Below are 26,567 nucleotides of genomic sequence, written 5' to 3'. Positions count from 1 at the left end.
CCAGAAACTGGCGTGCATTAGGTTTCTGTAATCACAAAAGTTTGGCCTAAAACTTGACATGTCTCTTTAAGAGCAGTCTGCCCTCTGATTAGGAGACTCATCTCTCTTCCAGATCACTCTGATCTCTCCTAATTACAGGTCCCTAGAGCACTGGTGCTGGGCCCTGGTGGGCTCTGAATCAGGTGCCGATTTCCCTTCCGCAGAGAATGGCTTTGTTAACCAGATCTATGGTCCAAATTAGTCCGACCTTCTCATGCATTTTCCTTTCTGTTTACCGAGGTTGATCCCTGTCCCCTGCATTCGAATAATACCTCGTGCTGCTGCATCGGATGCAAGAGAACTGGATGCATTGTGATAAGCAGGAGTGCAGTGTAGTGGTCAGAGTAAGGAATGGGAGTTGGGATTCCTGGCTCTGGGATGGAGAGTGGGATGTAGTGGTTAGAGCAGGGGACTGAGAATCAGAACTCCTGGGTTCTGTTCCCAGCTCTAAGAGAGGAATGGGGTCTAGTGGTTAGAGGGGGCGGAGGCTGAGAGTCAGGACTCTTGGTGCTCTTCTCAATTCTTCCACTTCCTGTGCAACAGTGGGCAAGGTCATGGCTCCCTGCCTCAGTTTCCCTGCCCATAAAAAAGGGAATAGTACCTGCCTCCTGGAAGGATTAAGGAGGTTAAGGTTTTGCTCAGTTCTTTGAAAGGTGGTACAAAAGATTAGTGGTATGAAAACATCTGCATTAGCCAGCTATCCTCTGGTGTTTATCCTGGCGCGGGTCAGTGTGTTAGTCTATCGCTGGGGTTGGCAACCTACAGCACGTGAGCCAATTTTGAGCAGCACGCAGATGCCTGCCGCGGTCCCGGCCCCCATTCCCACTCAGTCCCCCTACCCACCGCTCTCCCCTGGGGGGGAAGGAGGCAGAAGCTTAGTTCTGCGGCATCCAAGTTTCCCCCTCCCCTGCTTCTTCCCCCAGCGTTGCTTTCCTGCCCCGCCCCCTCTCCGTCCCTGCGGCATTCAGCTGCTGGCCCTAGCAAGGGAGGGGGGGAAGAGCGGCAGCCTGCACACAGCTCTGTAGAGGAGACAGAGAGAAGAGCCTTGGGGAAGGGGGTGGAACAGGGCATATCCCCTCCAGCCCCCTGCCCTGAGCGGCTCACGGCAGGGGGCTGGGAGCACCCCTATGAGCCGAGCAACCCAGTCCTCTGCCCTGACCCCCCCAACACACTCAGCATTCGTCCCTGCACCTCCCATATCCGCCAGCCCTCTGCCCTGACCCTTGAACCCACCCACACACCTAGCCCTCTGCCCTGAAACCCCCCACCCCAACACACCTCCAGCCCTGTCCTGAACCTTGAACCCACCCACACACCTAGCCCTCTGTCCTGAACCCCCCCACCCCAACACAGCTCCAGCCCTCTGCCCTGACCCTTGAACCCACCCACACACCTAGCCCTCTGCCCTGAAACCCCCCCACCCCAACACACCTCCAGCCCTCTGTCCTGAACCCCCCCACACACCCAGCCCTCTGCCCTGAAACCCCCCACCCCAACACACCTCCAGCCCTGTCCTGAACCTTGAACCCACCCACACACCTAGCCCTCTGTCCTGAACCCCCCCACCCCAACACAGCTCCAGCCCTCTGCCCTGACCCTTGAACCCACCCACACACCTAGCCCTCTGCCCTGAAACCCCCCACCCCAACACACCTCCAGCCCTCTGCCCTGAAACCCCCCACCCCAACACACCTCCAGCCCTCTGTCCTGAACCCCCACACCCCAACACACCTCCAGCCCTCTGTCCTGAACCCCCCCCACACCCAGCCCTCTGCCCTGACCCTTGAACCCACCCACACACCTAGCCCTCTGCCCTGAAACCCCCCACCCCAACACACCTCCAGCCCTCTGCCCTGAACCCCCCAAACACACTCAGCCTTCTGCCCTGCAACCCCCACACACCCAACCCTCTGCCCTGAACCTCCCCACCCCAACACACACACAGTCTTCTGCCCCGCATCCCCACAGCCCCATCTCTCTGCCCTGAACCCCCCCCAAACCCAGTCCTCTGCCCTGACCCCCCCCACAGCCTTCTGCCCTATACCCCCAACACACCCCAGCCCTCTGCCCTGATCCATGAACTGCCCCCACCCCAGCCTTCTGCCCTGAACCCCCTCCCCCAGCCCTCTGCCCTGACCCCTGAAACCTCCCCACCTCCCCTGGTCTGGGGTCCCAGCTGCAGGCCCTGCTCAGCCTGCTGCTGGCCTAGGTGAACAGAACCTCAGGCTGGCAGCAAGCTGAGCAGGCTCAGGGCCAGTGTAAGGAAGTTTCACGCCCTAGGCGAAACTTCCACCTTGCACCACCACCCCCAGCCCTGCAGCAGCTCCCTGCCCCCCCCACAGCAGCTCCCCCCCAGGGAGCCATACAGCAGCTCCACACCCCAGCTCACATCTGCTCCGTGTCCTCCCCGAGCATGTCGCCCCTGCTCTAATTTTCCTCCCAGGCTTGCGGCACCAAACAGCTGACTGGTGCTGCAAGCCTGGGACGTGAGAGAAGTAGAGCAGCGACCACACGCCTGGGGAGGAACCGCTGTAAAAAAAAATTGGGGGCACCACTTTTTGGCGCCCCCAAATCTTGGCACCCTAGGCAACCACCTAGTTCGCCTTAATGGTAGCACTGGCCCTGAGCAGGCTGGCAGCATAAGATCAGCATTTTAATTTAATTTTAAATGACGTTTCTTAAACATTTTGAAAACTTTGTTTACTTTACATACAATAGTTTAGTTATATAATATAAACTTATAGAAAGAGACCTTCTAAAAATGTTAAAATGTATTACCGGCGCGTGAAACCTTAAATCAGAGTGAATAAATGAAGACTTGGCACAACACTTCTGAAAGGTTGCCGACCTCTGGTCTATTGTGTAATTCTTCGCAGGCAATTTCATATGCCAGATTCATGCCATCTGACAAAACTGACTTGAATAGAAATGCGTTCGTGGGTCTTTAAAGGGGCTCTCTCAGCTGAAAGGCCACTGAGCTGGAAGGGAATGGCTGCAAAACCTCAGGGTTATTAGAACGAGAGGATTCTAAAAATCCAGTTTTCCATTCACTGTTTACAAGTTACTGTCAATGGCATGCAGGTGCCTAAAGCCTATCAGCCCTGTGGAAAATGTTACCCGGTTCCCGCTATTGCTTTTGCATAGAAGGTGCTCGGGTACTAGGGAGCTGGGCATCCATATAAAACCCTGAGATAGGTAGGGCTGTCTGCTGAGCAAAGGAAATCTCAGAGGTATCAGTGTCACTCCTGCTTATAGTCGGTTTCACTTTAGGGTTCTCTGAGCTGCAAGAGGGGTGGGGGACCCTTCGTCTGTTTCAAGAGGGATTTACTTTAAAAATAATGGGACTATTTCAAGATTTGTTTTTAGAAGGCATTGGGGGGCTTAACCAAACTTACATTTTTGGAGGCCAAATTTGAATTGGCTGCTCATTGAATGGCCTTTTAATTACAGTAACCCCCAGAGATATTGGTTGCAGCCGAGGACTCCTTGTGCCTGGGTTCTGTACAGACCTGAAATGAGCCAGTGTCTGCGCCAAAGAGCTTACAATGGAACTCCCAGAGCTTGCAATTGATTATATGTGGGGATCCGCTAGAAATCAATGGGGCTTAGTTCCGGGGTTTGTCCATACCTCAACTGCAGGATTGGAACCTCAGTTAAGCCTTCGTCCTGCCACAGTGCTGAGAACCCTGCAGGATGTCGTCTTACCCCTGCTGGCAAAGGAGTGAAACTGACCATTGCAAAGGCACCGTGTATGTCAGTGGTCCCCAACACGGTGACCACAGGTGCCATGACGCCCATCGGGGCATCTTTGGGCCCCCTCGTACTGGCCGGCGGACGAGCATCCGCTGAAATGTCGCCAACAACAGCATCATCCAGAGGCATCGCCACCGTAATGCTGCCAATTTTTGGCGGCATTGCCTCTGGATGATTTCGTTTCTCGGCAGCATTTCGGCGGATGCTTGTCCGCCGGCTAGGGTCCGTGGTGGCTCATTGTCTGGCACCCACAAGATGAAAAAGGTTGGAGCACTGCTCTAGGTTGATGAGGAATGGAAAGGTGATGATCTGGAGGATGCGTTTCTCATTGAGGGTGTGCTCAATTTGTTTGAGCTTGACTACCTGGGAGAGAAAAGGAAATAGCAACATCAGATCTTCCTCTGCTGGCGCAGCACCCCCTGCGCCTCCCACACACTCCCCTCTCTTGCATCCCCACGCAGGATTCAGCTCCACATCCCTCCCCCGCACTGGGGATTCAACGGCCCCAGGCCAGATCTCCACAGCAGCCCCCAGTATCTCACCTTCTCTTTATCCAGGATCTTCATGGCATAGTGATTCCCGATCTCGCTGTGTTTCATCAGCATCACCCTCACAAATGAGCCTGTGCCCAGGGTCTTGATTCGATCAAACTGATCCAAACTAGCCATGTGCCGGTAGGAGGAAAACAAACCTGATGTTGGGCCAGACTGGTCCTGGGGGCATCAGGAAGGAACCTGCCTGGGACAGTAGGATTTGCACTGCATGACTGAAGGGGTCTTTAATGACCATGAGGGGGTCAGAGCTTTGTTTATACTTCACCAGAAAGGCAGCCCCTCCAGGGTCAGCACTGACTGTGATGGGAGAGCGCCCCCTACTGAGCCCCCACTCTCTGCAGCATAGCACCCCCTAGCACTGCACTGGGGTTGTTCTTGAGAACATTGATATGAAGAATTGGCCCTGTAAACACTGGTTCTCCACTTGGGAGGTACTCCCTTCTCTTCATGTGTCATTATATAATACCTGCATCTGTAACTTTCACTCCATGCATCTGAAGAAGTGAGGTTTTTTTTACCCACAAAAGCTTATGCCCAAATAAATCTGTCAGTCTTTAAGGTGCCACCGGATGCCATGTTGTTTTTGTGGATACAGACTAACACGGCTACTCCCGATAATTGATAGGAAGAAGTATTTCACATTTCACCAGCAGAGGGCGGCAAAGGAAACTGCTACATTTAGAATGAGACACAGACAAGGGATTCCCTGCTCCTTGGGCAGAACCAAACTCCAGTTCCAGACAGGTGACCCGCCCAGCTCCATTCAGTGGGGGCTGGTGGGTTAGAGGCGGAGGAGGGGATGGGATTCAGGACTGCTGGGTTCTATCCCTCGGTCTGTGAGGAGAGGCAGTGAAGTGTAGTGGTCAGAGAGCAGGAGACTAGGAGCCAAAAGATCGCCTCCTAGTTCCGCCACCAACTTCCTATACCCTTGACCAAGTCCCTTTCCCCTCTGGGCCTCAGTTTCCCATCTGTGCCATGGAGGTAATGACACAGGGTGTGCAGGAGGACTAGCAAAATGACAGTGCTGCAGAGGGACCAGCAGCTCTGCCTAAGAAATTACCCAGAACCACCCCAGAGGGGATTTCCAGTGGCCTGGGGACAGACCCAGGGCTGACCCCAAAAGCTTTTCCGGCACCTCCAAACTGAGGCACTGCACCCAAGCACAGGGCAGCAAATGGAGGCCCTTTGAACAGGGTCCCTGTTAGTACAACCCCCCTGGGGGCCAATCTGGGGCTGGGCTGGACGACCACACTGGAGCCTTGGGAAGAGGATTGGGGAGGGGGAGAGAGGCTGGATCAGGAGTTGTCCCACATGGTTAGTGTCCTCCTCCCCTAGAAGTGAGGAGTTGAACCTCCATTGTTCTTCTTCGAGTGCTTGCTCATATCTATTCCAATTAGGTGTGCGCATGCCGTGTGCACGTTCGTCGGAAGATTTTTACCCTAGCAACACTCGGTGGGTCGGCTGGGTCGCCCCCTGGAGTGGCGCCTTTATGGCGCCGGATATATACTCCTGCCAACCCAACGGCCCTTCAGTTCCTTCTTACCGCCCATGACAGTCGTTGGAACTGTGGAGCGTGGCTTTGCTGATCTCCACATCCCTAGCTACTCGTAGTTCTTTGCTGTTTATTGTGTGTGTAGTTCGAGTTCTTGTAGTTACAGTTAGTATTATTTGTTGTATTTATAGTTAGTGTTAGGATCGGGGATTAGCCTCTTTCCTCTACCGCGGTACGGGCCCATGCCCAAGGCACCGGGATTCAAAAGCCGATGCCGTTAGGTGATCCCCACGACTCCTGCCTCAAGAGCCTAGGGGAATCCCACCTTATTGATAAGTGTCGTATCTGCAAGTCGTTTAAACCAAGGACAAAGAAGGAGCAGGACTTTCGATTGAAACAGCTCCTCATGGAGTCGGCACTTAGTCCTGCAGCGTTGGTACCGAGCGCCCAACAGACTGCTTCTGTAAGGAGCGCCCCTTCGGCCCCGGACCGCTTCGGTACCGAGGAGGAGCCCCAGCACCGACCCCTACTGGTACCGACATCTGCTCGGCACCCTGTCCCCGAGACCCAGGAAGCAACATAGCACTCCAGCTGCTTCAGCTCCACAGAAGGAGTGCTCTTCGAAGACGGTTCATCCAGCACCGTCCTCTGCCGCGGCACCGTTGACTCTGGTACCGCCGATTGCGGCTCCACCGAGCGCAGCACCGTTGATTCCGGTCCCACAAGGGCCGTTTAGTCTGGTGCCTGACAGCTTCCCGGCTCATGCTGTGGTTGAGCTTGCCCTCCCTTCTACACTAGAGACCTTCTCCACGGCAAGGGAGCTCATCGCCATGATGGAGTCGACATGCCCTCAACCCCCGGCACCGCCGGTGCGGGTCATACAATCCATCAGAAAACCGGCCCTGGTAAGGCCACCTTCTATTGGTCCAACAGAGAGACGTCGTTCAAGATCACGGTCTCACAGACACTCTCGATCACGCCGTTCCCGCTCCCGGCGCTGCTCGCAGTCCCGGCACCGCTCTCCATCACAGTACCGGTCGCACTCGCGGCACCCTTTGACATCTCGTTCGCCGGCTGGGTACTCCCAGTACTGATCTGACTCACGGCACCGCTCGCGGCACCGTGTATCCCGCAGTCGCTCCAGACAAAGGGACTCGAGATCCCAGTCGACCTCCCAGCACCGTTACAGTAGAAGGTCCTGGTCTCGCTCGGGGTACCATTATAGCTCCCGGTACCACTCCCCGGTACCGCCCCGGGATCGAGCATCCAGAACAGTGGCACCCTCCCAGGGTCTATCGGCACTGCCATGGCCATCGAGACACACATCGGTGTCATCACAGGCTGGTAGCGCATCCTGTCCTCAGGAGCGTGACTCTCATGTCCCCAGCCATATATTCCCAGAGAGCCAGAGCCACGAGCAAGGGCCTCATCACTGGTCCTTCTGGACACCGTGGGCATACCACCAGGCCCAAAGTCCTCCATCAGTGGCTCCATGGTCGGCCCCGTCAGAACATCGGTACCAGAGGCGACAGTAAGCCACCCTCCCACCCCCCTATGGGCACGGATGAGGCTCCGATACCATCTGCAGACACCCAGGTTCCACCTGACACAGATGATGCTCCTCAAGTGCAGGAGCCCCTACAGGATCCCCTGGTCCCGGGCCTCTCCTCCTCCTCCTCGCCTGACAAGGCGGTGGCAGGAACATCCTCCTCGGGCCCTCCACCAATCAATCTTAGGGCCCATCAAGACCTTTTGAGACGAGTAGCTCAGAATATGAACTTACAGGTGGAGGAGGTCCCTGAAATAGAGGATCCTGTCGTGGACATCCTATCGGCTGATGCACCTACTAGAGTGGCTCTTCCATTTATCCACACCGTACAGGCTAATGCGGATACCATTTGGCATTCCCCAGCCTCGATTCCACCTACAGCAAGGGGACTAGAGAGAAAATATATGGTCCCGTCAAAGGGGTATGAATATCTCTACATTCACCCACCTCCTTGCTCTTTAGTGGTGCAATTGGTGAACGAGAGGGAGCGTCATGGCCAGCAAGCCCTGGCTCCTAAGCCAAAGGAGGTTAGACGCATGGACCTCCTAGGCCACAAAATATACTCGGCCGGGGGCCTCCAACTTAGAGTGGCAAACCAACAAGCCCTCCTAAGTAGATATAACTTTAACACGTGGGTGTCCTTGGGGAAGTTTACGGAGCTTCTTCCCCAGGAATCCTGTCAAGAATTTACGGCCCTACTTGAGTAGGGCAAAAAGGTAGCAAGAACCTCCCTCCAAGCCTCTCTGGATGCAGCGGACTCTGCAGCCAGAACTCTAGCGTCAGAAGTGACAATGAGGCCTATCTCCTGGCTCCAGGTATCAGGCCTTCCCCCTGAATTACAACAAAGTATTCAGGTTTTGCCCTTCGAAGGCCAGGGCCTGTTCTCAGTTAAAACTGACCCCAGATTGCAAAGTCTGAAGGACAATCGCGTTATAATGTGCTCTCTGGGTATGCACATGCCCAGGACCGGCGCTAGTGTTTTTAGGGCCCTAGGCGCACGGCCATTTCGCCGCCCCGGGCGCTAGTCCGTGGCTCCGGTGGAGCTGCCGCAGGCATTGAGGGTCCACTGGTCCGCGGCTTCGGTGGAGCTGCCGCAGCCGTGCCTGCAGGAGGTCCACCGGGGCCGTGGGACTAGGGGACCCTCCGCAGGCACAACTGTGGCAGGTCCACCGGAGCCGCCTGCCGCCCCCCGCCGGCAAAATGCCGCCCCCTCAATAATCCTGGCGCCCTAGGCGATTGCCTAGGCCACCTAAATGGAAGCGCTGGCCCTGCACATGCCAGTGACCCAACGCAGGACCTTCCAGCCCCAGCTACGCCGCCCTAACGCCCCACCTAGGCTGCGTCAGGACTTTAGCAGAAGCCGTGGTAGAGGGAATCGTCGGAGACAGTCTGGCCCTCAAGGAGGTCAAAATCAGGCCCCTCCTAAACCACCAGCGGGACCCAAGCAGAACTTTTGATGGGACGCCCGAGGGCGACCCATCAGTTGCTCTACCGGATCCTTCTCCTCCCTTTTTCAACCACCTTTCACAATTCCTCCCTGCCTGGTCCCAGCTAGCTTCAGATTGTTAGGTCCTGTGCATGGTGAAAGTGGGGTACTACCTCCAGTTTGTTTCAACCCCGCCTTCCCACTCTCCTTCCCCGTCCCTCTTCAGGGACCCCTCTCACGAGCAATTCCTCTTACAAGAGGTCCAGTCGCTCCTAGCCATGGGAGCCATAGAGGAGGTACCAAAAGACATGAGGGGCAAGGGGTTTTATTCCTGCTGCTTCCTAATCCCCAAGGCAAAGGGAGGTCTATGACCGATCCTAGACCTGCGAGAACTCAACAAATCCATGATAAAGCTGAAGTTCTGCATGGTAACCCTGGGAACCATTATCCCGTCCCTGGATCCGGGAGACTGGTATGCCACCCTCGATATAAAGGACGTGTATATCCACATCACAATTTACCCTCCACACAGACGGTACGTCCATTTTGTGGTCAAATATCAACACTTTCAGTTCACTGTTCTTCCGTTTGGCCTTTCTACAGCTCCGCGTGTGTTCACAAAATGCATGGTTGTAGTCGCCGCCTCCCTCCGGCGGTGTCGGGTACACATCTACCCGTATCTCGATGATTGGCTCATTTGAGGGACTTCCCAGTTACAAGTGTCGCAGCACCTGCGCATCATCAAAGACCTCTTCAGGAGCCTAGGCCTGATGATCAACACAGAGAAGTCTATTCTGACACCCACGGAGAGAATAGTCTTCATAGGAGCGGTTCTGGACTCCAATCTGGCCAGAGCCTGCCTCCCGCAGTTGCGTTTTCAAGCAATGGCTTCAATTATTCGAGGTCTTCAAACCTTCCTGACAACATTGGTGCACACTTGCCTCAGCCTAGTAGGTCACATGGCCTCCTGCACCTTCGTGACCAAGCATGCGAGGCTACACCTCTGTCCCTTTCAAACCTGGCTTGCTTCAATATACCAACTACGCAGAGACAGCCTGGACTCGGTGCTCACTATTCCCTGGAAGGTTCTGGGCTCCCTAACCTGGTGGCTGAACCCCACTCTAGTCTGTGCAGGGATGCCATTTCACCCACCGCAACCCTCGATGGCCCTAACCACGGTCGCGTCATCTCTGGGTTGGGGTGCCCACCTCGAGGGCCTTCGCACTCAAGGCCTCTGGTCGCCTCAAGAGCTGGCCTTGCACATCAACGTGCAGGAGCTAAGAGCGGTCCGTCTAGCATGCCAGGTGTTTCGAGACCATCTCCAAGGCCGTTGTGTATCAGTGTTCACGGACAACACAACGGCCATGTTTTACATAAACAAGCAGGGCGGAGCACGCTTCTCCCTCCTTTGTCAAGAAGCCGTCCACCTCTGGGACATTTGCATAGCCCACTCGATTGATTTGGTAGCGTCTTTTCTCCCAGGAGTCCAGAACACTCTGGCGGATCACCTCAGCAGATCCTTCCTGTCTCACGAGTGGTCGATTCGTCCGGACGTCATCCATTCTGTTTTCTGGAAGTGAGGGTTTCCCCACATAGACCTCTTTGCCTCCCGAGAGAACAGGAAATGCCAGGTGTTCTGCTCCTTCCAGGGACGCTCCCCGAGCTCCCTCTCAGATGCATTCCTGATCCCGTGGAAGAGTCACCTACTATATGCCTTCCCACCGTTTCCGCTCGTCCACAGAGTCTTACTCAAGCTCCGCAGGGACAGCGCCCACCTGATCCTGATTGCTCCAGCGTGACCGAGGCAGCACTGGTACACCATGATGTTCGACCTCTCAGTGGCAGACCTGATGCCCCTGCCACTCTGGCCAGATCTCATAACACAGGACTTCGGCAGGCTTCACCATCCGGACTTGCAGTCTCTTCACCTCACAGCATGGTTGCTGCATGGTTGAGCCAGTCCGAGTTGTGTTGCTCTGCCTCGGTCCAACAGGTGCTCTTGGGCAGTACGAAGCCTTCCACTAGGATGACATATCTGGCCAAGTGGAAACATTTCTCCTGCTGGTGCGCTCAGGGTAACTCAGTCCCCAGGCAGGTGTCCGTTCCTACTGTCCTGGACTACCTCTGGTCCCTGAAAGAACAGGGCCTAGTGGTCTCTTCCATAAAGGTGCATCGGCAGCCATCTCCGCCTTCCACCCAGGGGAAAATGGCCGATCAATCTTCTCTCACCCCATAGTTTCAAGGTTCCTCAGGGGATTGGAACGTTTGTACCCACAAGTCAGATGCCCGACCCCTACCTGGGATCTCAACCTGGTGCTAGCCAAGCTTATGGGTGCTCCTTTCGAACTATTGGCCACCTGCTCGCTGCTGTATCTTTCCTGGAAGACAGCCTTCCTCATCGCTATTACTTCGGCAAGACGAGTATCTGGGCTTCTGGCCTTGACAGCGGACCCCCCAGTATTCCATAAGGACAAGGTACAACTGTGACCACACCCCTCCTTCCTCCTTAATGTGGTGTCAACCTTTCATGTCAATCAAGACATCTTCCTCCCAGTCTTTTTCCCGAAGCCGCACCCATCGCGTCAGGAACAACAGCTGCACACCCTAGATGTTCGCAGGGCTCTCGCCTTTTATATCGAGAGAACAAAACTCTTCCAAAGGCCACCTCAGCTATTTGTAGCTGTGGCAGACTGGATGAAAGGCCTACCGGTCTCATCCCAATGAATGTCATCTTGGGTAACATCCTGCATCCGTACATGCTATGATATGGCTCACGTTCTGGCTAGCCACCTCACCGCCCATTCTACTCGGGCTCAAGCTTCATCTGCAGTCTTCCTGGTCCATGTTCCCATCCAGGAAATATGTTGGGCAGCTACCTGGTCATCAGTTCACACCTTTGCCTCACATTACGCATTAGTTCAACAGTCCAGAGATGATGCAGCATTTGGCTCAGCAGTTTTGCATTCTGCAACATCTCACTCCGACCCCACCGCCTAGGTAAGTCTTGGGAATCACCTAATTGGAATCGATATGAGCAAGCACTCGAAGAAGAAAAGACAGTTGCTCACCTTTGTAACTGTTGTTCTTCGAGATGTGTTGCTCATATCCATTCCAAACCCACCCTCCTTCCCCTCTGTCAGAGTAACCGGCAAGAAGGAACTGAAGGGTCATCGGGGTATATATCCGGCGCCATAACGGTGCCACTCCAGGGGACGACCCAGCTGACCCACTGAGTGTTGCTAGGGTAAAAATCTTCCTACGAACGTGCATGCGCCGCGCGCACGCCTAATTGGAATGGATAGGAGCAATACATCTCGAAGAACAACAGCTACAAAGGTGAGTAACCGTCTTTTCTTGGCCCTCCATTTACCAGGGGGCAGATTGGGGAAGAAGAGCACTCAGTCCTGCTCTCCAGGAGCAAAAATAACCCCAGACCCTCAGCGGAGGCTGTTTGGCAAGGTGTTTCAGTGATGGGAAAGAGATCCAGGGTAATCAGCCTGGGGCTGCAGAGGCCTTGATTGTGGGATGGGGGTGGGGAGGAGAAGGTGATCTGGGTTGCGGACACAATACCTGGGAGGGGTTCTCTCATTTCTTGTGGAAGTCTTCTTTGGCTAGGAACTCCTTTACTGTAAGGGAAACAGAAAGGGAGCAGCATGAGGAGTCAGGAGGGGTGGGGCACCCAGGCTGATGAGCAAAGCTCCCCTTTCAGTCCCCCATTGAAGAGGCCTGCAGTCAGTAGCGTAGCTGGCGCGGAGTGGGGGGAGCAGCAGCTCCCCAAGCACATTTTCCAATAGCGGCACTGTGGCAAATTGCCAGCACTATTTTGATGGGTCTCGCGCTTTCTCTTCTTTGGGGAGGTTTCAGGGCACCATTTCTTGCCCCTGCAGTGGAATGTTAACTGCCCCACTAGTGTCCTAGAGGAGGGGAGTGGAGAGGGAGGGACCTGGGCCCACCCTCTACTCCAGGTCCCAGCCCAGGAGCCCTGAGGATAGTGGTAAACCACTTGAACTGACACTTCCTTCCCCTGGGCTACTTCCCTCTCCTGCCCTTCAGCTTGTGAGGGGGGCTTCCTGCCCTCCCTCTGTACAAGCCAGATGCCCCTTTACCTAGGGTCTTGGACTTCTTAGCTCACCGCACTGCTTCTCCAAACTGTCCTCTGCTTCCCTTCAAACTGTTCTCTGCTCCAGCACCAATTCCTCTCTGCTCCAACTCCCACCCTGTCTGATTGAAGCAGGGGTTTTTATCATGTGACTGGCTTCAGGTGCTCTAATTAATCTATAGCAAACTTTCTTCCCCTTACAGGGAATAAGGCTCCCTTCTAACCCTCTCCTGCTGTCCTCTGGCCATGCTGTATCACAGGGGCGTTTCCACGCAGCCAGCACTGGGCTCCAGATTCGAAGTCCGGAGCTGGGCTTTGCGTGCGGCCACAGACTGGCTTTGGGCTCCGCACCGCCCTCCCGCATCCCCAGCCCTGCTCACTGGCTCTGGGGCTGCAGACAGTGTCGTCGGGTTGCTGGGCTCCCCGGGGATGAGGAGGAGTCGTCTTGCGCCCGCCCGCAGCTGCCCGGCTCCCTAAGCCGGGGTGGGCTCTGCCGGGAGGGGAAGGGGTGGCAGTGCAGCCCCCATCAGCGCGGTGGGGGGGGGCTGAGGAGCAGCAGCCCCGCTGGCCCCCGGCAGCCCTATGCAGAGCGAGGCAGCCAAGCGGCGGGGAGGGTGGCTCTGAAGCCCAGCTGGTGCCGGCAGAGGAGGTGGAGAAGAAGGAAAAGGGGGGATGTTGTTTTCGAGGGGGCTGAGGGAGCGGCAGGACCAGGAGGCAGAGGAGTGACTTTGGGTTATTACCTCACCCCGTACTTAACCCCCTCAGTGCTGTGCCCAGGGCTGTGAAACTGTGCTTAGTGCAGCTTGCGAAGGAAGGAGGGGTAAATGTGCTTTAAGGTGCCAGTTATGTCTCCTCAATCTCACTGCTGACTAGCTGCAGATCCAGTGCTCAGGATTAAGCAGTGTTCTCAGAGCTACTGTACTCTGTGTTAATTTTCAATTGCCTGCTAAATGCTTCAGCCATTCCACCTTTTCACTTTGCTATATCCTGACTAGTAGTGACTGGGAAGGGGAGTGTAGCAGATGCCAATTTGAGGTGAAGAGTCTCTTGGCCAGATTCTGCTGGGATTATGGTGCTTTGTGCTATGGACTGGAGCAAAGTGGCTGGTGAATAACCAGGAATCTGGTTAATAATTGTTCTCTAAATTCAGCTTTCTTCTTTCTCTCTCTGTGAATTATCACGAATTCAAAATCGTAGTGTGCAGGTTGATTGGATAATGGTAATAGCATAATCTCTTGTAACATTCTAAACCCTGCTACCTGATTTTTATATTAAACACTTACTATACATCATACAATAAATCCGACAGAAACAAAACCTAGGAAAACTTTATTCTTTCTGTGTTGTTTCTTATTTAAGGTTTTCCAGTAATCACCTCTTGCTTCAGAATGCCTCATGCGTCACCCATACTGTTTGCAATAGAATTCAGCCTGTGGCTTGGCTGCTAACTATTTACTGTTTCCTGAAGAGCTGGGAGCTCAATATTCGTCTCAGATGGATCCTATATGCAGAAGCACAGCTCTGTATATGGGGACGGGGGGAATTATTGACCTTGTGCATATGTAATGGTGTTTGTAAGACAAGGTTTAATAATCACACTTCCAAATTGCAATGAACTGTGGAAAAGTTCCTGTTTGGTGTGAGAGATGTTACTTATACCTAGCTGTGCTCCCCTTCCCCACCCCCAGCCCTACGCATGCTGGCTTGGGAATATCACTGCTGTAGCGTCAGCTTTAAGAGAGCTTCACATGTACCACTTCTAGTATTATGGTAAGTTAAAACAAGCTACAGAACATTGGGACACTAATACTCTGTTACAGTGTTTGTATTAGCATATTAAAAGCAATAACACTTAACCAACCAGTATATCCAGGACATTACTAGCACACTCTTCCCCCACCGATACCTACTAGCTGCAGAATAACCCCGGCCGGGATTTCCAGAGGGGACAGACGCAGGACTGACCCCAAAAGCTTTTCTGGCACCTACAAAGTGAGGCACTGCGCTTAAGCTCAGGCTGCAAATGGAGGCCGTTTTAACAGGGTCCCCATTAACACAACCCCCTAGGAGCCAATCTGGGGCTGGGCTGGATGACCATGCTGGAGCCTTGAGAGAAGGATGGGGGAGGGGGAGAGATGCTGGATCAGGAGGAGTCCCTGTCCCCCTCCCCCAGCAGAGTGAAGTTGAACCTACGGAGTTCTCGGCCCTCCAGTTACCAGAGGGCAGATTGGGCTGGGGGAAGCAGGGGGGAAGAAGAGCACTCAGCCTCGATCCCAAGGAGCAAAATAACCCCAGACCCTCACTGGAGGCTGTTTGGCAAAGGGGGCTCAGTGATGGGGAAAGAGATCCAGGGTAATCAGCCTGGGGCTGCAGAGGCCTTGATTGTGGGATGGGAGTGCGGGAGAGAAGGTGATCTGGGTTGGGGGCACAGTACCTGGGAGAGGTTCTCCCATTTCTTCAGGAAGTCTTCTTTGGCTTTGGCTAGGAACTCCTTTACTGTAAGGGAAACAGAAAGGGAGCAGTGTGAGGAGTCAGGAGGGGTGGGGCACACAGGCTGGTGAACAAAGCTCCCCTTTCAGCCCTCCATTGAAGAGGCCTGCAGTCACAAAGGGGGCAGAGATTTTAAGTGTATCAGCAGGATGGCAGTGCCTGATTGGCCACAAAGGGCGGCTCAGCTGGGGATTGGCTAGACAGAGGTCCACGCGGAGGCGCTCCTGCAACACTCCTACCCCCAGGTCTGCCCCTGGACACACTGAACAGCCCCATCAGGGAGGCCTGATGCAGCCCCCAGCGCCTACCAAAGGGGAGACACTTGTTTCTCTACCCCCCACTGAACATGCCACTCAGGGGTGCCTGTTCCACGACCTTCGACACACAACCTGCACCCCACAAGGAGACACTCATACAACCCTCCAGTCAAATGTCGTTAAGAGGCTTGATCATGTTGCCCTAATGGGAGGATACGGGATCTACTACTGCTGCCAGCAAATCAGGTGAAGGGGGAGATTTCCCCTTAGCTCAAAGGACAGAGGCCTGTGTGTAGCCTTCTCTCAACCATGCAGGCAACATGCGCCAATGCCAGCAACAGCCCACAAGAGGGTGCTCTACACACACCCACACAGCTGCAGAAAGCAGCCATAAAAGTCGCAAACTCCAGTTCGGGTTTGCCCACAAAGGGGTTAAAACAACCAGCCGCAGTCTCCACAGCAGCAGCCTGGGAACAGCAAGTGCCCTGCTCTCTGGCATCTAACCAGGTGATCCTTCCTTCACCAGCTGCCTGTCCTTGCTGCCAGATCCCAGAACCATGGGAGGGGGGAGGGGGACTGGAGCAATCTGCAGCATCTGGAGGGATATTTGGTACAGAGAGCCCCTTGTATCTTTGCTGCCTCCCGCTGCTCCCAACAGGGACAAGTCCCGCAGCTCTTAATAGTGCAAGAGATGCCCACGGATTTGAATGGCTGCAGCAGCGAGGCCAAGCACAGAGCAGCAGCAGGAGGTGGCTTTGAACCCAGAGCTCACCCCACCCGCACCATCACAGGCAAGTCTCCCCTACACCGGAGATGTATAAAGTTAATTGCTCCCCCAGGGATCACTGGTGCTCATATACCAGGGAGAGGACAAGCTAAAAGCCTAGATCCAGATCTTGGGGTCATGGATGCACAACTGATACCAGACACCTCTGTGTTCTTGGGGAACCAGGGTGCAGTATCCAGCCTGACTCATGAAAGGCACCTCCCCCCTACACCCCAGCCTCTGCTTAAACCAAAACAAATCAGAGGAAAAAATTTGCAGAGGCGCCCTCCCAATTCTAATTCCCCTACCTCCCACAACCCTGGGCAGCGCCGACCCAAGGAGACCCTTAGGAACATGATTTGGAAGGAGCTGGTGAATTTAGGGGAGGATATGGGAAAATATGATCACCAGCCCCTCAGCATCCTGATTAATGCTTTATCTCAGGTTATGCAGAAAATGGAGTTAATGCAGGGAGCTCCCCCACAACCCACTGCCTCAGTACGGAGTGCATCCCCCATGCCCACTCCCTGTCAAAGCCAGATCCCTGCCCCCTCTTCTGAGTGGAGGCTCTGGGAGTCTGACGATCAGTAGGGGTGCCCGGTTCCCCATGGGCCTCCTCAGCTGATCGCAAGATGCAGTGCGACATATGGAGGAGACCCACTTTGAGGGCTACAGTGGAGAACCCAGGGATGTTAGCCCAATTGCTAGCGGATAGGATCTCCAAAGGGAGACCCACCACTAAGCAGGTTCAGCTCAACGGGTGTGAGGGAGAAACTGTCTCCCATGGTGTGTCTCTTGGGAGTGGTGATTTGCCTGTTAAGAAAAGCCATCCCAATCTCCCACTGTTTGTCTGTGAACAGCCATGTGGTCTGTGACAAGCAGGGCCGGCTTTAGACCAATTCCACCAATTTCTCCAAATCGGACCCCGCGCCTAATAGGGCCCAGTGGCAGGGCCGCCCAGAGTGGGGGGCAAGTGGCGAAGATTCCCTTCCCTGGCTAGAGGTGCCTTTTTAATTTTTACTCATCCAGCGGTACTCCAGGTCTTTGGTGGCATTTTGGCTGCGGGTCCTTCACTTGCTCCGGGTCTTCGGTGGCATTTCGGCAGCGGGTCGTTCAGTGCTGCTGAAGACTCAGAGCGCCGCCCGGTGAGTACAAGCCCCACGTGTTTTTTTACGTGTTTTTTTCTTTTAGTCATCCCTGCCGGGGCCCCATCAAAACTGTTCGAATTGCGCCCCGCGCTTCCTAAAGCCAGCCCTGGTGACAAGGGAGAGGGAAGTTCAAACTATCTGTGGAACACGCAGAAGGTACCTCTTGGTTTATGCTGACTGAGGATTTGTCAGTTGTGCCAGATGTTGTTCTGGACTCAACAAAAACTCAGGAAGGAAGTCTTCTTAGGATTGTGTCTGCTGGGGGTTATGACTTGCCCATGGAGGGAGCTACCCCAATCTTCAAAAGTTTGTCTGGGAACAAAGGGGAGGAAATTCCAAACCTTGGGAATGTTAAGAATGGCAGTTTATCTGTTGGGGGAGAGTTTGTCTCCAATCTTCTGTCTGAGGAGCAGACAGAATGTGCCTCTCAGCTTATGTTGATTTGAGGATATGTCAGTTGTCTCAGAAGTCATTCTGGACTCAGCTGAAACCCAGAAAGATGCTCAGAAACATGTTTCTGTAGAGCAATCCCTAGCTGAAAAGGGAAAGGACAAAATTTCTGGGGAAAATGAATTGTTGCCTAAAAGTGCTCCTGAAGGCAGGGCCGGTGCAAGGAAGTTTCGCACCCTAGGCGAAACTTCCACCTTGCGCTACCCCCCCCAGCTAACCCTGGCCCCCCCCTCCACAGCAGCTAACCACACCCACCTGCCCCCCCCATCAGAGGTGCCTTACTGAAGGCGGCCCTCCCTGTGCCCTCCCTCCCCCCCAGCCAGGGCCGGCGCTACCATTTAGGCAGCCTAGGCAATCGCCTAGGGCGCCAGAATAAATGGCGGGCGCCGTTTTGCCGGAGGGGGTGGCAGGCGGCTCCGGTGGAGCTGCCGCAGTGGTGCCTGTGGAGGGTCCGGTGCTCCACGGCTGCTGCAGTCGTGTCTGCGGATGGTCGGCTGCTCGCGCGGCTCCGGTGGACCACCCGCAGGCATGACTGCAGCAGCTCTACCGGAGCCGCGGAGCACCGGACCTTCTGCAGGCACCACTGCGGCAGCTCCACCGGAGCCGCGGGATCAGCGCGGGGGGCGGCGAAATTGCCATGTGCCTAGGGCGCTCAAACCCCTAGCGCCGGTCCTGCCCCCAGCTCACCTCCACTCCACCTCCTCGCCCTCAACCACTAGGTGCACTAGTTCACCGAGTTGTTGCACCGGCCCTGCCCGAAGGAGTAAAACCTCATGCTAACTTTTGCAAGCAGTTTGCTGCAACTGACGGGTGTGGAAGTGGGTTGATTGAGTTAGCTCAGAATGAATCATTGCCTGTAGCAAGCAACAGTGTAGGTGCTGAGGAGTTTGGTTCAGTTTCTAGCTGCCAAAGTTTCTCAACTGTGTATGAGTCCACTGACTTTGTTTTAGAAAAATCCAGGATGGAAGCCATCCCTACTAAAACCAACACTGCCTCTGTGACTGCTAAGCAGCTCTTTACACACACCTGGGATGGCCGCAGCTCTATTGTGAATCGGGCCAGCCCCAGTGTTTGTCAGGTAGAAATCCTGAATGGGAAAAATGGAAAACCCTGGCAGAAATGTTTTCATTCTTCACAGCTCAAAGAATGGAAGAATAAACCACCTGACCCTCAAGACTGTCTTCTCCATCCTGTCAGCCACCCTTCTTGACCAGGAAGAAGGAACGGCTTTGAACCGTTAGAAAATACGCATCGAGTGGGCTGGTCAGTGCCTACCCTGATGTTGAGACAGGAAAAGGCCAGAAAAGTCCTTAACTTATTATGGCCACCCTCACGTAGGTCACTGCTTCATGTTCACCCTGTAATATTGGTCCCAGTCTCTCCCAGTATATACAGATCCACTTAGAGGGCATGAATATCTCCCACATTGCACTTGCATGTGCTCCTTTGATTGGAACTAGCCATAAGGGTTGGGATGAATGGGTAACCTGGGAATAAATGTCACTGTTCCTTTGATGTTGTCCAGGAAGAGGGGTCTGTTATTGTCTATGTTGGTAAAGCATGTGTGGGTGTAAGGACAAGATGTAATATTGTATTAATTAATGGACATTGGGTCCAACCCATGGTGCCTTACGTTAATCACTGTTTCTATAATGTAACCACCATTGTCAGTTGTGATATTAAGTTTACTGTGCCTATATGGACTGTACAAAATTTAAATGCCGATCCTGAGCTCTACAAGATGGTTTCACTGGGAATGGGTCTCATTGCCATTAAGGTAAAAACACAGGCCATCACTCTTGGTGGGAGACTTTGCTTGGGTGGAGCCCCAGTGCAACAGGTCTTTTGAATATCATGCTTCACCCCATTGTGGTGATCGTTGGTTTCCAAATTATACTAGCAATTGGTCTGGTTTTGCTGGTTTGTTGGATACAATGACTGATGCGGCAGCTGCAATGGATGGAAGATCAGACCCAGTACCACAGAGGAAGGAGGTGATGGGGATACTCGCTCAGCGCAAGCACCCCATCAACGGGGGGACTTGATACCAGACACCTCTGTGTTCTTGGGGAACCAGGGTGCAGTATCCAGCCTGACTCATGAAAGACACCTCCCCCCCAAAACCTATCAGAGGAAAAAACTTGCAGAGAGCAGTGAAAGGCATTGGGAGATACACCTAGACCCCTCCTGACAAGGGTGACAAGATTAAGACATCTCCATTAGCATACAGAATGGAGAGCAAAGACAACTCCCCTAGCCTCATCTGCATGAAAGTTGGGCCAGGAAGACATCTCAATTTGCATACAGAATGGAGAACTGAGAACCGCAATGAACTCTGGGACCAGCAAAAGCAGGGAAGCACTGCATCATGGGAATCTCTACTCCAGATGCTTCTAAGCCTATGTCTGCACACACCCAGCTCAGCAATTATCAGACCAATTCTAGTAATGAATTCTTAATTGATATCCAAATACTGAAGCAGCTTAGTTGCATTGTGAGCTCCCTGGAAGAAAACACCACCCATAGCCAAGAGCAATCAGCTCCTATTGTCTAGCCTAAAGAAAACCTTTGAATCATCAGCTTACCTATAAACAAGTCTAGTGTTCTCCCTTCAACCTTTGTAATTTCTCTACAAAAATACCTACTCACCCTCCAAGACAGGGTTCTGATGCTTAGATCCAAACTAGGCATCAGTTCCACTGGGACACCCATCTTCTCCTGACTGATCGTGCTGGGGACTATGCCTGTCTCCTGCCCTCAGGACCCTCTGCTACCACCATCACCTGGGAACCCCAACCAGTTCCAGCTTCAGGGAGTGGTGAGATCCCCTTCTCTTTCTCTTTCTCTCTTTTTCTTTTCCTTTCTAGCGTAGGTATTAACCTTTAATAATGTATGTTATGTTGGTTTAGACTCCTTGTGTAGTTATCACTAGTATTCAATAAATAACTTTTATGGTTAAGCTGGTTGCTTCTGTCTCTCTTGCTGAACTTTACTCTTTTGTGTTTTTAGCTTCCCCCATTCACTCTACAGAAACACTTCTTTTACCTAAGCTAAAGATCCCTGCAGTGCCCAAAATACTGTGGGGTTTGCTCATCAAGTAGGTTACTGCCAGTACAATTGTGTTGTGAGAGTGGGGATGGGGATGTGCTGAATCTGGGACGCATAAGGGTAACAACTTGAAAGTGCTGCTTCATCCAGCCCAGTGAGTTCAGAGACATATAAGGGGTCAGCTTGACAGTGCTGATTGACCCGGTTCGCTCAGACTTGCTCTGTTAATGTATGTGTGGGTGGGTGTGTGTTCATCTGGTTTTGGGGTGGGAGAAACCCAGCCCTGGGGAACCTAGGTCCTGCAGGGTAGCTCCATTGGGAGGGGACTTGCAGAAGGAAGGAGTAGAGCTCCATATGAAAACACAAGTGACACAAGTAGCACATTCGTAGAATTACAGAATCCCCTTCCCCAGAAGAGTAACCCGAATAAAGGAGCATACCCCAAAGTAATGGGCAAATCTGGTAACACAACCCAGGAGTCAACTCCCTGCCGCCCCACTCTTACCACTACAACCCACTCCCTCCCCAGGAGCCCTAGCTCCCAGCCCCCTACTTTAAGCACTAAATAGCAACACTTCTGTGGAAACTCGGCACCACCGTGCTCCAGTCCCGTCCCTGCCTTAAAGAAAGGGCTGAGAAATAGGCCAGGCGAGGGCCTGAAAAGCACCAGGGAAGCAGCACAACATCCTACAGATGTGACTGATTCACTGCCAGACGGGAGACCAAGATTACGGGGATTCCCCTGATCCCATAGGGTAGGGCAGGGCAGCCCTGGCTGAAAAGGTTCCAGGGATCAGCTATTTGCTGGCTAACTACTCCTGCCCAGCCCCCCTTCACCCTCTCGTCCCCACATCCCATCTCCTATGGAGCCCCAGAGAAGGGGGCTCAATTCACATCTGCTTCCCCCAAGTCGTGTGCAGGAGCCACGGCTCAGTCTGTCTGACCAACTTTCACTTTGTCTCCTACTGTCTTCGGATTATTTATAGAAACAGGCTTGTCTCACCCGCCACTGTCTCCCGCCATCGATCTCAGCACTGGAGGAGGGAGGGGGATCCTTGCATGGACACAGGACAGATAAGACAATATCCTGCACAATCCTGGCCAGATCTTACAGAACTAAGTTTAAGTAGCTTAGGAGTTCATTGCATTACAAAGGCAGGTGGTTATGTTTTATTGTGGGACTGTATGCGACGTCTACAATGGAAACCCAGGGAAGGGTTATGGGCTTTGAGGGACCATCTGAATCTATGGGGCCTTTTAACATTAAGTACCTTTCCCAGGAAATCTCAAGGGGGAGGGATATGCAAATGTAACACCTCTGGTTATGCAAAACCTCAGCTGCTGGAAGCTGCTCCCTGAGAAGAAACCCTCTGCCTGTGAGTTACCTGGCTGGAAGAGGGGTGAACTTGGGAAAGCTTATTAGCAGGCCCATTGGTTCTTTGCTGGGTTTTAAGAAGGTTTCCCTGCAATGCTTTTACCTTAAGACTCCATGTGCTTGCTAACAGCTGTGTGGTACCTTATACCTGCAGGAGACCGGGCTGTTTGTAGCCTCTGAGGAAGGAGGGCAAAGCAGGCCGGCTGAGGGGGTCTGACTTGCTGGGGAACTCACAGTGTAGGCAGGGAGCTGTGCAGCCTGGAAATCCCCCGGGCAGGGAGGAGAGAGACGCAGGTCTCTGCCTAAGAGAGGTGATGTGGGAGCCAGAAGCCTAAGTAGCTTCCCTGGCTGGCCCATGAGGGGCAAATACAGGTGCAGTTGTCCTGACCTGAGACACCCCTCCCCCACTGTTCTTTCCTGGCAGCATCCACCCAGCTCAATGCCTTGGGAGGGGAGATCAGCCATTCTGCCTTCTTCTGGCAGTCAAGGAAGACTTGTGAGGCTCTGCCAATCAATCACATGAACTGGGGGCAGCCCCAGACAGTGATGGAGGAATCTTCTCTGCACCACCAGCCTCTATCACTTGGCTCAACACCAATAATTTGTTCCCTTTTTGGGCCTGTCTCTGCTTAGAGTCTCGATCTTTCTCTTCAAGGCCCTGGGCCCAGGAGCCCTAGAGCCGAAAGCTCTAGGATGGGGATTGTGGCTGACAGCCCCACTCCTCCAGTCCCATGGCACTTTCTACCACCCAGGTGAAGCTCGTCTGTGAGAGAGATGACAGAGATTCTTTGGGGGCCCGTCCAAGACGGTGGAACTGCCTGCCACAGGATCTAAGGATCATCTTGAACTTCCCCACCTCCTGCTGCTAGTGCTATGTGCCCTCCTCTGACCAGCCTTCTCCACTATAAGCACAGCACAGCACAGGTATATAAAAACAGACCCTGCCCCGCCACCACAGGGTATGAGTGACGGAAGTGACCCATATCCTATGGGGCAGAACAGGGCCCGGGGCGGGAGAATAACTGGCATCCCCTAGAGGAGAAAGACCCTGTGTCCTCATATGTGTTCTGTAGCAGAGTGGGAAATCCACACCCCAAACTGAGCAACAGGCCCTTATATAAGGGTAGAGAAGCCAGGAGCACAGACAGTCTCCCTCTTCCTGTAGAGGGAGAAGGGCCTGGCTGTCGAGAAACCAGACAAGGTACCTAGTGTGGAGCAGGGCTGGGGAAAGGCAGTGGAGCTGGGGAGCTCCTGCCTGGGAAGCCCCAGGCTGCGGCCTAGGATTAGGCCAGGAGGTAATGGGGTTGCAGGGTGCAACCCAGGGGTAGGCCAAGGCAGCAGGTCCAAACCCCTTTGCTGATGATGAGTGGCTGATACTGCAGTCTGCCACAGGGCGTGGGGGCTAGACAATGACTGGCAGTAGCCAATACTGAGGCAAAGTGGGGATAGAGGGTGGGGGGTTCCCAGGAGGGGGAAACCCCAAAGAGAAAGGGGTCACTGCCAGGGGGGCAGAACCCCACGTAAAAGCGGCACCGGGGTCCAGGGAGGGACATGGGGCCAGTAGCTGAGAACAAGGCAGATCACTGGCCTGCAGAGGGTGCTCCGAACTGGAGTTTGAGCTAATTCCCGAGGACGACCAGTAGGAGGCACCACGGGGGTGAGTCTGACACGGTTACATGTTCCATTCCCTGTCCCGCTAGGACCTTCACCCCTGCCCCGGCACATATAAAAACAGACTCTACCAAAACCAACACCTCCACTGCACACACAGCTCTCCCCACTGGTGAAAGAATGAACCGCAGAGGGCAGATAGGAGTCACCTTGCTTATGGGATGGACTGAAAAGTGCCCAAACACTGTGGTAGTGAGCACAGGTAGGAATGTTTAGATGGAACGTGAGAATTTGAATTCCTGCTTCTTGGTTCCTGCTCGCCTAAACTGATTGCAGAAAAAGGCCTCCAACCATACAGCATGGGGCACTTTGCCCGTGCCCCACCTGGTTCCTCTCTCCAGGGCTATTGGAAATTGACCCTGGGCTCGAGGGCAGGGGCAGTGGTCTCTGCTGGCGTGTGCATGGGTGCTTAGTGCTCATGTTCTCACCACTGAACTGGGTAGGGTCTCCCTAGCGGAATGGCTTTGTTGGGCTCAGCGGAGTTACTTTGGAGGCTGCTCTTTGACTTTGCAGCTGCGAGGGAGGATGAAGCCAGTCTGGTCAATTTCACACTCTGCTTTTGAGTTTCACTTCCTGCTTCTGCTCCTTTGGGGTGTCTGACCCGGTGGTCATTTGGGTTACCCCTTTGATCATAGGCGTCACAGCTGGGAAATCCATCTTGGCCCTGCCCATTCCTGCCCCTAGACCAGAGGAGTGGGGAAGGGTTGGATTTTCTAGGGCTCTGGCACTAAATACCCAAAGCAAATAAACCGCGTGCCCTCTCATTAGTGAGTCTGTTCCCGAGCCACGTCTGTGCAGCAACTCCCACTGCAGGTGTGTGCTTGGCACCTTCGGCACCACAGCGCAGCCCCTCTGGCCCATGAGCTAAAGGAGTAACAGAAGCAGCTGGTGGCAGTAGTAGGCTGTTACCTCCCAGACAGTGGGCGCACTGCATTGTGTGTGTGAAAGTAGAATGAATTATATTGTGAAAATAGAAAGGATTAAAGAAATGCTGTCTGTAACTTTAAGCAAAATTGTTGGAATGCTGCAATCCAGGTATCAGGAATACAGACATTAACATAGAACAATTGCACCGTTTAAGGGCAATTGGTGAAGTATTAGCCTTAGATCGATAAGAGTTAGTAAGGAAGTAGGATATGCATGCTGTGCCCCAGGTGAATTTTACTGTTTTGCTTTCTTTGTCCCTTTGTCTAATTCCCGCTCTTTTATCTATATAAATAAGACTGTTTGTGTCTTGCATGGCCACTCACATTATCTGGGTGTTATTGGCGGAGCGCTGCGCTAATAAAACAGAGTGGTCTGACAAATTCTGAGTCCTGATTCTAACTTCGACAATTTGGAGGTTCCACCGAGATGGCAACCGTCTTCACTGGGGCCGTGTGATTCCTGACCGTTTTGTGGGACGACCGTGACAGCCAGCACCTGGGCATTTGGCCCGAGCGGTCCTCCTTCTGAATGGAAGGGTGCACGACCACAGTGAAGTCTACGCCATCAAACCTGTTTGTTCCCACTCTGTTCTGGTAGGGATCCCGGGATCTGACATCAGGAATCTGGTCAGGTAATTATTTCTGTGTTTTGTCCGGATTGAGGACTGTCCTGTCTCTGTCTATCCGTCCTCTCTGTGGAGCGTTTGAGTCTGGGTGCCGTCTCCGTCCAGGGATCGGCCGACCAAGGGGTTCCTGTCCACGCGGTCTGAGTAAGTGAAATCTGCACAATCACAGCCGCACTGCACCTTGGGTAAAACCCTTGGTGTGAAAGCAAGGGCAACTGAGGCATTAGCCTGTGGGCTCCTTTTGTGTGTTGCACTGGGCATCGCTCTGACGAACCCAAATTTCCTTCTTGTGTGATTGGTGTGTAAAGTCCTCCTATATGGGTAACCAGACGTCTAAGTCGGGGCAGTTCCCTAAAGGAATGCCGGCTCATTTTATGTATTTTAGGAAGGGTTCAGACTCCTGTAAATTTCTGGAAAAATGGTCTAGGCTAACTCAGGGAGATCCCAAAACTCAGTGGCCACTGTTAGGATCTTGGGACAAGGACCGACTAGATGTCTTAAAAGACAAACTCGGCCAATCTAAAACTAAATTGGCAAAAGGAGAGGTCGATTGTTTCATGCAATGGTGGGAAGAGGCAAATCGTAGATGGACAGAATCTAAACTCGCCTCTCTCAAAGATTCAAATGATAAGTTAAAAGCTTTATTGGAAACCTCCTCTCCCACCACTAGACCGAGTGCTCCCCTTTACCTGGTTCTCCAAGCAGACTCCCCTTCATACTCCTGTCTCCGGGTGGGAAAAGACGAAGAAAACCCCTTGCTAGATTCCGGGGACGAGGATGAAGAAGACGCATTAATTGGCCTGGCAGCCTTGCGTCGAATCAATAGACAGCCACCCACGCCCCCAGCTCAGGAACAACTGTCGCCAGATTTCCCAGCTCAGGAACAATTCCCAGAGAT

The 26,567-nt window shown here is 53.5% G+C and overlaps 1 pseudogene; it reads right to left on the bottom strand.

The window, feature by feature from the left end:
• LOC127035400 (cAMP-dependent protein kinase catalytic subunit alpha-like) overlaps positions 1-15,418 on the bottom strand; it is a 97,215-nt pseudogene extending 81,797 nt beyond the window's left edge.
• Between the last annotated feature and the right edge of the window lie 11,149 nt (positions 15,419-26,567).

The sequence above is a fragment of the Gopherus flavomarginatus genome, chromosome 16 (assembly GCF_025201925.1).
Source record: "Gopherus flavomarginatus isolate rGopFla2 chromosome 16, rGopFla2.mat.asm, whole genome shotgun sequence".
Classification (NCBI taxonomy): Eukaryota; Metazoa; Chordata; order Testudines; family Testudinidae; genus Gopherus; species Gopherus flavomarginatus.
Note: the sequence above shows the minus strand (reverse complement) of the source record. Positions and strands in the feature narration are given on the sequence as shown.